General features: G+C 40.2%; 1 pseudogene; it reads right to left on the bottom strand.

Moving 5' to 3' along the window:
• Positions 1-12,733, bottom strand: part of LOC105301933 — a 41,212-nt pseudogene extending 28,479 nt beyond the window's left edge.
• Between the last annotated feature and the right edge of the window lie 1,248 nt (positions 12,734-13,981).

The raw sequence follows: 13,981 nt of genomic DNA, 5'->3' as shown, positions 1-13,981 counted from the left end.
TAACATTTGCAGCACATAGAGATGGATGTGGGGAACAGGTTAACACTGAAGGGCTCTGTGGTCTTGTGCTCCGGTGCCATGAGCTGTGCCCTGAGGGGTCTTGTAAAAAGGGATGACTCCTCTGGAAAGGCAGCTAAATGGGAGGCAGTCAGGTGTTACAGGCCTTCATTAAGAAAAAAAACACACCGGATCACTTCTAACGCACCAACTATCATGATCCAATTTTGCTGTCTGTCTCATATTTCTGTATTTTGTATCTAGTATAGCATTTACTTATAGTTTGAGAGCACGCCATATACCTCTTCCGTCTTCACAATCTGACGGTGAGATGGGTTCCCATTTACTGCTGTTGTTGTTATTATCATTATTTCAATATGGCCCATCTACTGCCCATTAGAAGAACTCAGGTGTCTTTCATTATTAATCTAATTCCTGCTAGTTGTACAATTGGGAACTGTAACTTTAAGGTTTAATCAGGACCAAAACTGTAAGAACACAACAGTGTAAATTGTAATTACCATTTAAAAATTTCCAGAGGTGAGGAGTAAAGTAAGTTTCATAAGTAAATTTCCTGTGCCTCAGCAACCATTACAGAGGGCCAACTTATATATTCGGCTTCCATCTGAATTAATATGGCTAGTAATCTTTGTTGGATTAGGGGGTAAGCATGTTTCCATAATTAAGTTCTAGCATTTACACATCAAATCTTTCTCAATATTTCTTTTCCACTAACTTTCTACAACTTCCCTTGCCCTCAGTTTGTTTCTTTTTACTTGTTCAGAAATAACCAATTTATTAGGACAAATTACTTCCTTTTAACTTCTCTCAAATACATACACATCCCTTTCCTTCCTTCTACAATAACATTCTTTCTAAATTTCAAAAAAGAAACCATGAAAAGTTTATTGATAATATAAAAGTTATCTTATACACCTTCAGCAATTATTAACAGGTTGAGAAGCACTTTATGGAGAGCTTTTGGCCAAGGGAAATTAAAAGCTTCTGAAAATTTACCAAGTTGAGTTTTAATTGTACCATTTGTATGTTCCACCAATCTGGAGGACTGGGATGGTAAGCACAATGAAAATGCTGTGAAATAGGCCAACTATTACAAATGGATTACGTATTTTGCCTAGTGAAATGAGTTCCTCAGTCACTATGTAATTCAGAAGGAATTCCACAATTGGAAATTTTTTTCCCCAGTAATAATTAAACTGCCATGAAAACTATTGCTCTTCTGAAAGGGAATGCCTCAACTCAGTGAGAAAACACAAATCATAACTAAAGTATATTTGTATCCTTGAGGTGGTGGCATTTGGATAAAATCCAATTACTATACCTCAAATGGACCTAAAGGAAGTGAAAAGTGTCCTTGGGACCCATGGAGTGATTTTCCAGTGTTATATTTGGGATGGATAGAGCATCTGCTATATACTTTATGAGCTACAGTAGAAGGTTCCCAGTGATATTGTTCCCTTCAAGAAATCATCTTTTCAGAATCCCACTATTAGCTCATGTACATATTGAAGTATAGGTAAATGAGCCCCTATAGGTAAGATTGGTTTCTGACTGGGTCCAAGTCATATCTGTTTGTCTGGGTCAAATGTTCTCCCTTGTTGTTGCCATATCCTCTTCTTCTGCAGCTATCCTTTGGAACTGTAAAAGCGTCTTATTGATTTAATAGGAAGAAGAAACACTGTTAGGTCTGGATAATTTGTTTGCTTTTTGTTGCTTATCTAGCTGCAGTGTTAGCTAAATTATTTCCTTTTGCTTTCATGCTTTAGAATCCTGGAATTTTGATAATTGGCCATTGTTTCAGTTGCTCGATGACATCTAATAATTCTGTTTTATTATTTTATTATTTCCATCCTTTATGGACTGCCCCAAGGAAGTTAAGAAGCCTCTCTGCTTCCACAACATTTCAGAGTTGTGAACTATACCAAAAGCATAACAATTATCAGTGTAAATGTTGCTTATTTGATCTTTGGCCATTGATCTTTGGCTAGTTAGAGCAATTAATTCAACTTATTGGGCAGATATTATTCAGGTAAATAAGAACCTTCAGTTATGGCCACCATGAAGGTTATTGCATATCCAGCTTGGTAATGTCCCTGTTCATCTTTCAGGTAAGATCTATCCATGAACCAAATTAAGTCAGCATTATCAAAAGGGGTTTCCTATAAATCATTCCTAGGAACAAGAAGGTGGTCAGTAACCAAAACCCAATCCTGGATATCTTTGTCCTGCATAGAAGGCAGCCAAGTTGCTGGGTTAAGACTGTTATGTCAAGTTAAAGCAATATTAGGTACAGAAAGCAGGAGTACTTCATAAGAAGCCAATTGACTGACAGAATTGGTGAGTGTGATGAGAGTTCAGTAAAGATTTAACAGAATAAAAAATATAACTAAAGTAGGTCCCATAACTATTCTGTTTGTTTGCACAACATGGCTGTAGCAGAGATAGCTGTCATGCAAGGAGAGCCCCTTGGCTACTGAGTTTACTAGCTGACTGTAATATCCTAAAGGTCTACGATGATCTCTATGTTTTTGTTGTTGTTGTTGTTTTAGTTGAAACTCCTAAAGCATTTAAATTTTTATGTATAAAAAGGAAGAAAGTTTATAATTAAGGTGTCCCAAGGTGAGAGCTTTAGACAGTACTTCCTCTAGAGCTTCTTCAGCTTGTTTCCCTTTGGGGTTCCATTGAATTGGGTCAGGTCAATCTGATTTTAATAAACATATAGAGGCTGTGCCATTAATGAAAAACTTGGAACTCAATTGTGACAGTATCCAGTCAGACTCAGGAATCCTCTAAGCTGTTTGTTGTTGTTTTGTTATTTTTTTGGTTTTAGAAGAGAAAAAGATATTATTCCTCTGAGTCTTTCAGGATTAATTGTAGCTTATCTTCAGATATTATAACCAAGGTATTTTACTTGGGGTAAACAGAATCAAAGCTTGTCCTTTGAGACCCTGTGTCCCTTTGTGGCTAGCTAATGTAAAAGGTAAATTGCATCCTCTTGGGAGTCTAATACATCCTAGAGCATAAAAGTAAATCATCCATTTATTGGATCAGGGTAGAATCTCTGGGAAATTCAATATCATTCAAATCAGCTTTTAGTATCTGAGAGGAATAGGCGGGACTCTCCATAATTCCTACAGCATCACTGTCCAAGTGATCCTCCCAGGTAAAAAGCAGAGATGCCCCCCCACCTTTTTTTTATAGAAATGCTAAAACAAGTACTACATAAATCTACCACTGAACAATATTGGCAGTCCACAGGAATAGCTGATAATAGGGTATGCGGATTTGGAAGCACAGAATGTCTGAGAATAACTATTTTTCTTATAACTCTGAGATCCAGTACAGATTTCCATCTTTTTCCATTTGGCTTCTTTACTGAAGGATAAGAGAATTGCAAGGGCTCATACATGGAATTATAAGCCCCTCTCTAAAAAAGTAATCTTGTGTAATGGGTGGCTCAATTCCAGCTAATGCATAAAGGATATTGGTGACTGGAGAAGGCCCAAAGTTGCATTGGCACGTCTTGTAACAAATGTTCAATCACACAAATTTCTCCAAAGAGGAAATATGTCTTTTCAAATAGACATATGAAAAGATGCTCAAGGTCACTAATCATTAGAGACATGCAAATTGAAACCACAATGAGATATCACCTCATACCTGTCAGAATCAATAAATCAATAAATCAAAGAACAACAACTGTTGGCAAGGATGTGGAGAAAAGGGAACTCTCATACACTATTGGTGAGATTGCAATCTGGTACAGCCACTAGGGAAAACAGTCTGGAGGTTTCTCAAAAAATTAAAAATGGATATACTTTTTGACCCAGCAATTGCACTTTCTTTCTCCAAAGAAAACCAAAACAATAATTCATAAAGATCTATACACTTTTATGTTCATGGCAGCACAATTTACAATAGCCAAGATATGGAAGCAACCTAAATGCCCCTCAACATGATTAGATAAAGAAGTTATGGTTCATATACACAATGGAATATTACTCAGCCATTAAAAAATGAAATTCTACCATTTGCAATGACATGAATGGACCTAGAGGTTATTATGCTGAGTGAAATAAGTCAGACAAAGATAAATACTATATGATTTCATTTATATGTGGCATCTAAGGAACAAAAAGAACAAACTAATCAAAAACAGACTCATAAATATAGAGGACAATCTGGTGATGGGCAGAGGGGAGGAGGGTTGTGGTCTTGAAGAATGGGGTCAAGGGTTAAAGAAGTACAAATTAGTAGTTGATAGATGGTCACAGGGATGGGGAGCACGGCATAAAGAATGTAGTTAGCATTAATGTAATGGCTAGGTGGAGAGCCAGAGGAAAGAAAGAGCAATTAGGGGGATCATTTTATAAACTATATAAATTTCTAACCAGTGTACTGTATACTTGACATTAATAATAAAATAAAATTTTTAAAAATGTTCAGTTGGTCTAAAGATTAGTTTCTTCTTATGGAGGTTCTTTTAAAATCATTATTATCCCTATGGTTCAGTATCTGATTCGTTTAGTTCTAAATACATTTCATCCTTCTGGGAGAAGGAAATGTGGCCGTCACTGGTTTTAAGAAAGTTTGGCTGTATCAGGTGGATTGACAGGTATGACTAGTAAAAATGTATGTTTCTCGTAACATTCCGTGGCTAGAAGGGAACAGGTTCTAAATTAAAACCAGACATTGGTTGATTAGATTTCTCTGCCATTTCTACAGAAGTCTAGTTGGAGAGAGAGGGTAACTTAGCTGAGTGGGGTTAAGAACAGATAAAGTGGTCCCAATATCTACAAGGACCTCAGTAGTTTCTCATTTTATGGTAATTTCAATTTCTCCTAAAGTATTAGTAAGGAGAAGGGGGAGTGCCCTCTTATAGTCCTTGGAGCTGCCTTAAGCTTGCTTCTGTTCCTTTTTTCTAAATCCTTTTTCCACTGTCTACAATCTTTAAAGTGACCTGACATTTTACAATAAAAGCAGACTCTTCTACAGGTGTTTCCCTGTGAACCTTATTTAGTAATTCTGTTGCTTTGCTCTCAGAAACCAGTGGGTGTATTAATTGGAATAGGTCAGTATAGCCAGGATTATACATTCTAACATTAAATCAAATTCCTTTGAGAACCCATCAGGATCCTGGAGTGGGTCGGGGATTCTTTAGTAGATTCCTTAGTTCTCTTCTAGTCCAAGGAACATATATTCAATCTCTGGTTCCCCTCCGCTTGAGACCAGGTTTTCTCCAAAGGGAGCTGCCAGAATTTCTGATTTCTTTTTCTGTAGTTTATCTTGGTCTGGTTTTCTATTCTGAGTGTCCTCTACGTCAGTGATGTGATGGAGGAGGTATAGAAGAGATGGGAGGAGGAGGAAAGGAGAGGAAAGTCAGGTGACAAAGTGAAGGGTATAGCAAGCAATTGGAAAAGCAGGAAAAATGGGATGCTGGCATCAAGCAGCTTCAGAAGTCTTCTTTCATTCAGAGACAGTCTTTAAAATTCTTCTCATTAACTTTCTGAAGAGCAGAAAGTTTCTCTGTGCTCTATTTTGGAGACTTCTCTCTGCCAATGGAGGTAAGCCTCCTATTCATTTAGTTTGATTTTAAAATGGGCTCTTTTATTTCCTATTGCACATGCAAAAAAACCCCGAAAAACTAATTTAGGTGTCAAAACGGCTCCATTTCAGTCATCTTAGGTTGATATCACTTCAAATTAAATCTTCCCATTTCTGTAAGTGCTGGCAAGTAAAGGCTCCTTAGGAATTATTCATCTGCAGGAGTATTCATGGTAGCTGGGGGATCGTCAGCCATGGAGGTGCAATTTCCCATGTTAATTTTAGTTTTCATTTGAGATTTGCAGTCTACGTATATTGTATGGTGAGTTGAAGTGTGTTACTTGTGGGTTGAGCTCCAAGGGGCTGTCACCGCCTGAGTCGCATTATTGGTTTCTCTCCCCAGCTGTCTAATACAACTGTGAGGACTTGGAGTGCTAGGTAATCAGCCTTTGTGTGCACAACTTTAGATGAGTCAATTATTTAATTATAATCGTGTTGGAATTCTCCATGGGGCCACTGTTCATTTTGAGAGATACCCTTAAACACCTCCACATAGATTCTTAGTCACCTAAGAATACCCAAAATTCAAACTGGAGGTGGGGAGTATATGCCCTTTAATTTTGGAGCTGGATGAGTTCAGACTCTCATTTATCTAGCAATAGGTTTGGTTCAGATTCTCAGTGAGTACTTCCAATTGAAAAGCTGATTTTAAAAACCTGCTAACTGCAAATTGGTACAGCCACTATGGAAAACAGTAGGGAGTTTCCTCAAAAAACTAAGAATTGATATACGATATGATCCAGCAATCCCTCTACTGGGTATTTGCTCCAAAGACTTGAAAACCCATATCCGAAAAGACATTTGCACACCGATGTTAATAGCAGCATTATTCATGGTGGCCAGGACATGGAAGCAACTGAATTGTCCTATTATAGATGATTGGCTAAAGAAGCTGTGGTACATATATACAATGGAATATTACACAGCCATAAGAAAAGATGAAATACTGCCATTTGCGACAACCTGGATGGACCTCGAGATAATCATGCTAAGCAAAATAAGCCAGACAGAAAATGTTGAAAACCACATGATATCACTTATATGTAAGATATAAACCTAAAAGCAACAAACAGAGACTCATGGACATGAACAATAGACTAGTGGTTATCGGAGGGTGGGGGGAGGTAGACGGGGTAAAAGGGGTCAAATATGTGGTGACAGAATGGAATCTAACTATGGGTGGTGAACACGTATGTATATGTGTATATATGTCTTACTGTTGAATTGTATACCTGAAACTTACTGGATTTTATTAACCAATGTCACCATAATAAAAATAAATAAAACAAACAAACAAATAAATAAATAACCAGCCATTCATTTTTTTTTTCTCCTGTTCCTGAGTTATCTCAGCTCTAGTCCTTAGCCTGGATTATCTCAAACCTTAATCTTTAGTACCACCTTGAGGATTTTTAAAAACAACTCAAAGTCAGGGCCTCCTACCTTAAGACAGAGAGGTCCAGAATTTCAAGAAAAACTCACCCAAGTTCACCTGCTGCAAAGCAGGGAACCAGTGGGGCTCAATGGGCCCCCGCTGATACCTGGCACCAGGTCCTGCATCTGCAGACTGATTCTGGGTGGGCTTCTTTAAAATTGTGTTGATGCTGCTAAGTAAGTGCTGATATAAGAAACATACAAACTGTAGAGAATTTTCATGAGTTCATTTGAGGCAAACTGACGACAATTGCCAGGAAGCAAAATCTCAATGGATTAAGAAAATGCTCCCAAGAATGACAGTTTTGCAGCTTATTCTATATTAGAATTAAAGGAGGAGACATAAGGAAGGTTACATGAAATCCATTCATGGTAGATTAAGGGGGTGAAAGAAAGCAAAGTGGGGAAATCTCTGAGATTAGATAAAAAGTAAAAGAGAGACACACAGTTCTCTTACATTGGTGGGTACAGAAGTTAATAATTAATATTTACAGCACATAGAGATGGTATGTGGGGAACAAGATAATAATGAGGGGTTCTGTGGTCTCAAGCTCTGGTGCGCCCTAAGGGGTCCAGAAAAAAGGAATTACTATGACATTCTAAGGTGCAAAAAAACAATAGACAGACATATGTAAGGTAAAGATTGACCTTTTTCAGGAAGCTACAAGCCCAGGATGTGACTACCCATCATGACCCACTTTTTAGTTAGGCATTCTTATGTTCGGACCATCCTACGTGGGAAAAAGATAGGGTTGCAACCCAGAGTATACAGACATAGCAAGCCACATGCTCTCTCTGGTCTGCATGCCAAGATGGAGGGGTATTTATAGAAATGAAGTTTGTGGAAGGGGAAGTAAGAACCATGGAGCTTTATTATAGAGTTCTTCCTGTAGGGTTCTCACGTGTAAGGTTCTCGCAGTTAAGCAGAGCATGAGAACTTCCATAAACCTTAGCTCCTCTCATAGACCTTCCTTACTGATCATGTTAGCTTTAAGTTCCATTTCATCATTATCATTCACCCCTTTTGATCGAGATCTTTCTCTGAAAACATTGCTCATCAACAGTCAGGTCTTTTAACTTCAGCAGCCTTTTGTCCCTCGATTTCAGGAAGGACCTCATCTGCACGTCGTCTCTCACATCAGAGGGAAAGTGCATGGATTGGGAACAGCTCTGTCCAGGGTCATCAGGCAACAGGTGCAGAGCTTAATATACAAGAACTCAAACCAGAATTAGAACAACATAACTACCCAGCTTAGATGAATTTAAGCCAGTAGCTCAAATCTGTAGATAATGAAGCAAAGACCATTATCTTAGATCAAAGTTCTTGATGACAGATTCAATAACCGGAAAAGTTCCAACATTTTACAATAGTTTAGGAGGTATAAACAAAGGCATGTTTCTTCCAAGGAAAAGAGAAAAATGAAGTAAGACTAGATAGTAAGAAAAGAGTTGCGCAGGCCCGATTCAGTCATTTTGGCAATTCGTTTCCTTCCGAGGTCACCTACTTCGATTTGTGACAGCTTTAGTTTCAGGTCATCAGACTGTGTGCAGGTCATCAGTCACAGTCAGGGTTTGGAAACTTATTTAGGTGTGACACATGAATCCAAGAATCTACTCCCTGCAGTTTAGTGCAACCGGAGTTGGTCAACAGTATCTGGTAAGGACCCTCCCAGCACGGCTGTGTTACTGGCAATCAGCTGCCTGCATCGTGGGAATCAAGGGCTGGGTCCTTGGATTCCCCACAAAAGATTTGTGTAGAGGTTTGAGGCTCGGAGAAGAAAGAACAGAAGAAAAGTAGCAAATAGAAGTGATTTATTAAGTAATGCAAGTAAAGGACACCTAAAAGAAAAAAAAAAAAAATCCAAGCCGGTAGCTTGATAAAAATCGAGAGCACTGAGAAATTGGAGTTCTGAGTTTTCATGGGCCATAGTTTCTTTGTTCTCCTTCTAGCCTTCTACCTTGAAAGGCACGAATTCCCGGCTTCTCTCTCTGAACTGCCTACTCTTGGGCAGGGCATGCGCAGTATGTGCCCATAGATGGGAAGTCACCTGTGTTGTGGGGACTTTGGGGATAGGCACATGCTCAGTTAACTAATTTTGTCCATACCAGCCCAGCGCCCCCAGAATAAGGTCATATAATGGTCATCTGCAGTTAACTGACTGTGGGCGAGCATGGCAGAGGCGGGGAGGGAGTGGGAGTGCAGGGGAGGACGGCCCCGGCGCAGCCAGGTACCTGCCTGTCAGTCTAGTTTGGATATATGTTTAATTATGATATCCTGTTGTGTACATACTTCTGCTGAGTGGTCTCAGAGCCTCATTAACCCTTCATTGTCCCTCTCCTGTTCATATCTACCAATCTATCTACCTTGTCAACTGGAGGGAATCCTTTTTGAGGTGTTTTTTTCTGGTAAACAAAAGCTTCCGGTTTTAGAGTATGGATTTCGAATTTTCATTTCCCTGGAGTGCACTGTGAAGAGATTGTCCTACCAAAGCATGATTATTTTCAGTAGAAGCAATTAGCCTTTATGATATTGAAGCCTCTTTTTACCAACTGTGGGTCAAAAGAAGCAAGAGCCAAATGCATGGGACATCCTATAATTGTCTCAAAAAGTGAAAGCTTATGAGCCCCCAGAGGGCTAGACCTGAGATTTAAGAGGACTAACAGCAATGTTTTTGTCCAAGGTATTTGAAGAGTTTCTACAAATGTTGCCAATTGCGTCTTAATAATACCATTAGTACATCCAACTAAACCTGGAGACAGGACAGTGAGCACAGTGAAAATGTCGTAGGACAGGCCCAATAGCACAGACTCGTTGGAGCAGCTGACCAGAGAAGTGGGTCCTCCATCACTGTGCAGCTGGAGAGGAGTTCCCCAAGCGGGAGTAATCTTCTCTAGCAGGACTTCAGCACTGGAGAAGCTTTAGCTTGTCTGCAAGGGAAAGCTTCAGTGAGAAAGCATACACATGACTAGAACATATTTGTGACCATGAGATGGGAGAAGCTGTATGAAATCTATTTGCCAAACCTCAGATGGTCTGTTAGGCAACTTAAAATGTCCAGAGGCAGTGCAACAAGGCTTCCTTGGGTTGTACTTTGGACAGGTAGGATACTTAAGGTTGGCACTTTGTGGCCTTGTTAATATCCCCCCCTGCCAGAACTGATTCATGAATGCTGTCATTTTGTCAGTGGACCAATGGTTTAATGTATGTACAGTAGTCAGGAAAGGAAATTTAGAGTTTCTGTTAGGACAGGGTTATATAGTCCAAACCAGGGCTTTCTCTTCCTATCAAACCAGCAATTGTTGGATTTCGATCTTGCTTTTCTTTTTCTGAAGCCAATTACTGACCTTCTTTGGCCAGTTTTTCTAAGTTATCAACTGGGTAAACATCCCTTTGGACCATGACAGTGGTTTGACAGCTGCTGATGCCTTGAAGGGCAATATCTTTAGCAGAAAACACCAGCAGGTAATATCCTTTAGCTTCCAGGGAGTCAAGTTTAGAATGTCCTGGGATCTTAATAATAGCTAAAGCATTGGGTAAAAGTATAATATTCAATAATTCCTGAACACATGGACCATTTTAAATTTTGTCTCCATTGGAGGTAAGGAAACTACGCTGCTTCCATAACGTCCCCAAATCATGAGCTACTCCAAATGCATATCTACTGTCAGTATAAATGTTGGCAGTTTTACCCTTTGCTAAAACGCAAGCCTGAGTGAGGGCATATAATTCAGCCTGCGGTGCCAAAGTAGCCAAAGGCAAAGATGCTGCCTTGCTGACTTTAAAAGGAGGATACAATCGTATAATCAGCACAGTATTTATCATTTTCATTTTTTAAGTACAAATCATTTGTAAACCACGAGAAATCAGCTTTACCTAGAGGAGTCTCCTGCAAATCATCACGAGGAGTCATGAGGTGCTTCGCTGGTCTCAGAAGGGGGAAGAGTAGCTGGATTAAGGTAATAACAAAGTGAAAGAGTTACAGGCGAAGCAGTTAACAAGAATTTTATAGGAAATAGCCATCTTTGATGACGGAAAGATGCTGAGCATGTAAGAATTCAGGAAAGCTTCTACTGCATGAGGTACAACGATGGTTACAGGGCACCCGGAACAATTTTCTCTGTGGCCTTAACCAAGAGGATAGTAGCAGCAATGGTTATAGGACAAGGAGGGATATCCCTGAGCCACAGGGTCCAATTGCTGGCTATAGTATCCTAGAGGTCTATTGCGATCCACGTGTTTTTGGGTGAGTACCCCAAGGGCATCGCCTTCCTTTTCATGCACAAGGAAAAGGGGGGCCTGGTAGTCAGGAGGCCCAAGAGCAGGTAGGTTTATCAGACTCTCCTTTAAGGCTTTAATGGTTCTGTCATCCTGTTCTTCCCATAAAATTGGATCAGGACTGTGATTCTTTAGTAAGACAGAGAGGTTTTGCTGTAAGAGACTTGGGATCCAATTTCAGCAATAGCCAATTAGCCCAAGAAAACCTAGCAACTGGTGCTTAGTTTGAGGCCTTAGGAAACTTAGGACACTGTGAAGCCTACCTGGATCTAGGTGTGGTCCTTGTTCTGATATCAGAGGTCCCAAATAGCAAACCTGAGTTTGTACAAACTGTAATGTTTCTTTAGAGACTATTTGTTCCTTTAAGGCCAAAGGTCCTAACAGGTGGATGGTATCTTCCTGTGAGGAGACCTGAGAAAAAGAACAGCGGGGTAAATCATCCATACAATAAGGTAGAACTTGTGAGAAAAGTTGTATCATCACAATCAGTCTTCAGAGTTTGTGAGAAATGAAGGGCTTTCAGTAAAATCTTAATGCATTTCTGTCCAGGTAAATTGTTTTCCTTCCCAAGTGAAGGCAAAATGGTATTAGCTAGCTTCATCACCTGGGACACTAAATAATGCACTACATTATTCAATTACCGGAGAGAATTTACTTCCAGTTGGGATGGAGGCCAGCAGGGTAAGAGGGTCAGGGACAGCAGGGTGTCGAGGGAAAACAATGTGGTTTATTGCTCTAAGGTCCTGGGCAAACTTCCACCCTCGTCCCTTTAGCTGTCTCACAGGTAAAATAGGAGTGTTATAGGGACTAGTGAAAGGAATAATAAAGCCCTGAGTTATGTCATCTACTATTATTGGCTTAAATCGTGAAAGTCCTCTTTACTTATAGGATATTGATTAATTCTGGGAAAAGATTTTGAAGGATCAATTTGAACCTTAATAGGAGGTGCACTGTGGATTCTGCCAATATCAGTTAAAAATTTTGCCCATAAAGAAGGTGTCAGAAGTTGGTGGTTGCTCCACCCACGCAGACACACTGCTTCACCTGAGTGCCCATGGGGCTGGAAGCTTCTGAAACACCAGGGGAGACAAGTCTTATCTCTTGTGTAAAATCAGGACATTTTCTGGTCACACAGGGTTGACAACACAAGAATGACAACCCTCAGAATGTCACAAGCCTTAGTCACCAGCCCTTTCATTTTAGGCACAAAGCTCCCTCCACTCTTGAGTATAAAATTGAGCTGCCTGGGTGGGAAGCAGTTCTAGAAACAGCCCTTTATGGTGAGTCAGCTTGGCCATGGACAGATTCCTGTTCCCAGGAGGCTCCTTGCCCCTCACATATCAGTAGTTGTGAATAGATTGATGGGAGAAACTATGGCCTAACTTCACTTACCAGAACCATCTAAGTCTCCACTCAGTCTGCAGCTGAAATACTTCTTTAGAAAGATTTTTTTTTAAGGATTTTTTAAAGGATGTTCTATCTTCTAAAATGATAGCCCAGTGCATGGTTTCCAATTCCAGTAAAAGGCAGAAATTATAGGGGAAACAACAGTGGGTAGAGCCCTTTAGAAGAGGGGTCCATCCACTGTTCCTCTGCAGGCCTCCAGACCCTGTCCCTAATAGAAATGCTATGGCTTGCTCATGGTGGGGCTGGAGACACCAGTGCAATTATTCCAGCCTCGATCCAGCCTCCAGGAACCTAAGAGAGGGACTCCTTAAATGGGGACCAAAACTGTTTCTCCCCTCCAGCTTTCTCAGATACACAAACTGTTGGGTTATTCAGCAGAGAGAAAGGGATTCAGCGATCTAGAGCTTTTCAACAATAGGTCAAATATGTAATAGAAGTGTAATAAGAAAAAATTTATTTTTTTTGAGTATTTACTATATGCTTGGTACTGTACTAAGCATTTTATATATGACCTTATTTAATCCACACACCAAGCTTGGGATGTGGATTTAGTATCCTAATTTTACAAAATGAAAGTAAAATGGGGCTTGGAAAGTTTTCATTAACAAGGCCACACAGCTAGTAAGTATTGAATTCAGAAGTCCAGCACAGTACAACTACAAAGCCTGAGTTTTGAACTACAATATCATATTGGCTCTTAACATCCAGATGTAAAAATATCACACCAAACTCTCTCTCTGTGAGTGAGAGAAAAAATACACATCATGGATCAGAGCCTCCTGAGTCCGTGATGCTGAGAGGCCTCAGGAGGTAGGGCTCCCTGGCAGCCTCCCTGGCAGCCTCCCCACCTCCAAGGATTGGACCTGTGAGGCCACTGGGTATATGACTCTGGGTGAACCTTATATGGGCAGGACTCTTCTCAGCAGTCCTTAGTCCCCAGTTTCACTTGATTCAGGGACTATGTGTCCTCAGAAGAGTCACGGCACCTCCCAGGGCTTCCTTGAGGCCAGGATAAAAGTAGCAGGCTTGGTAATACTCCCTACTAGCAGCCCCACCAACCACCCCAGCCCCTCCAGCCCCGCCAGCCCTGAGGGAATGTCCCAGGGATTAGGCAAGACTGCTTAGAGGGAGCTTGAAGTTCCTCAGAAAGATTCTAAATCACCAAAGGGTGCTACTTTTCATTATTTCAGAAACCAAGAAGTTTTGTCTCCCAAGCCATCGCTCTGGTACTATTCACCACCA

The sequence above is a fragment of the Pteropus vampyrus genome, unplaced genomic scaffold (genome assembly GCF_000151845.1).
Source record: "Pteropus vampyrus isolate Shadow unplaced genomic scaffold, Pvam_2.0 Scaffold255, whole genome shotgun sequence".
Taxonomy (NCBI): Eukaryota; Metazoa; Chordata; class Mammalia; order Chiroptera; family Pteropodidae; genus Pteropus; species Pteropus vampyrus.
The sequence above is the reverse complement of the archived record's forward strand: the minus strand, read 5'-3'. Positions and strand labels throughout refer to the sequence as shown.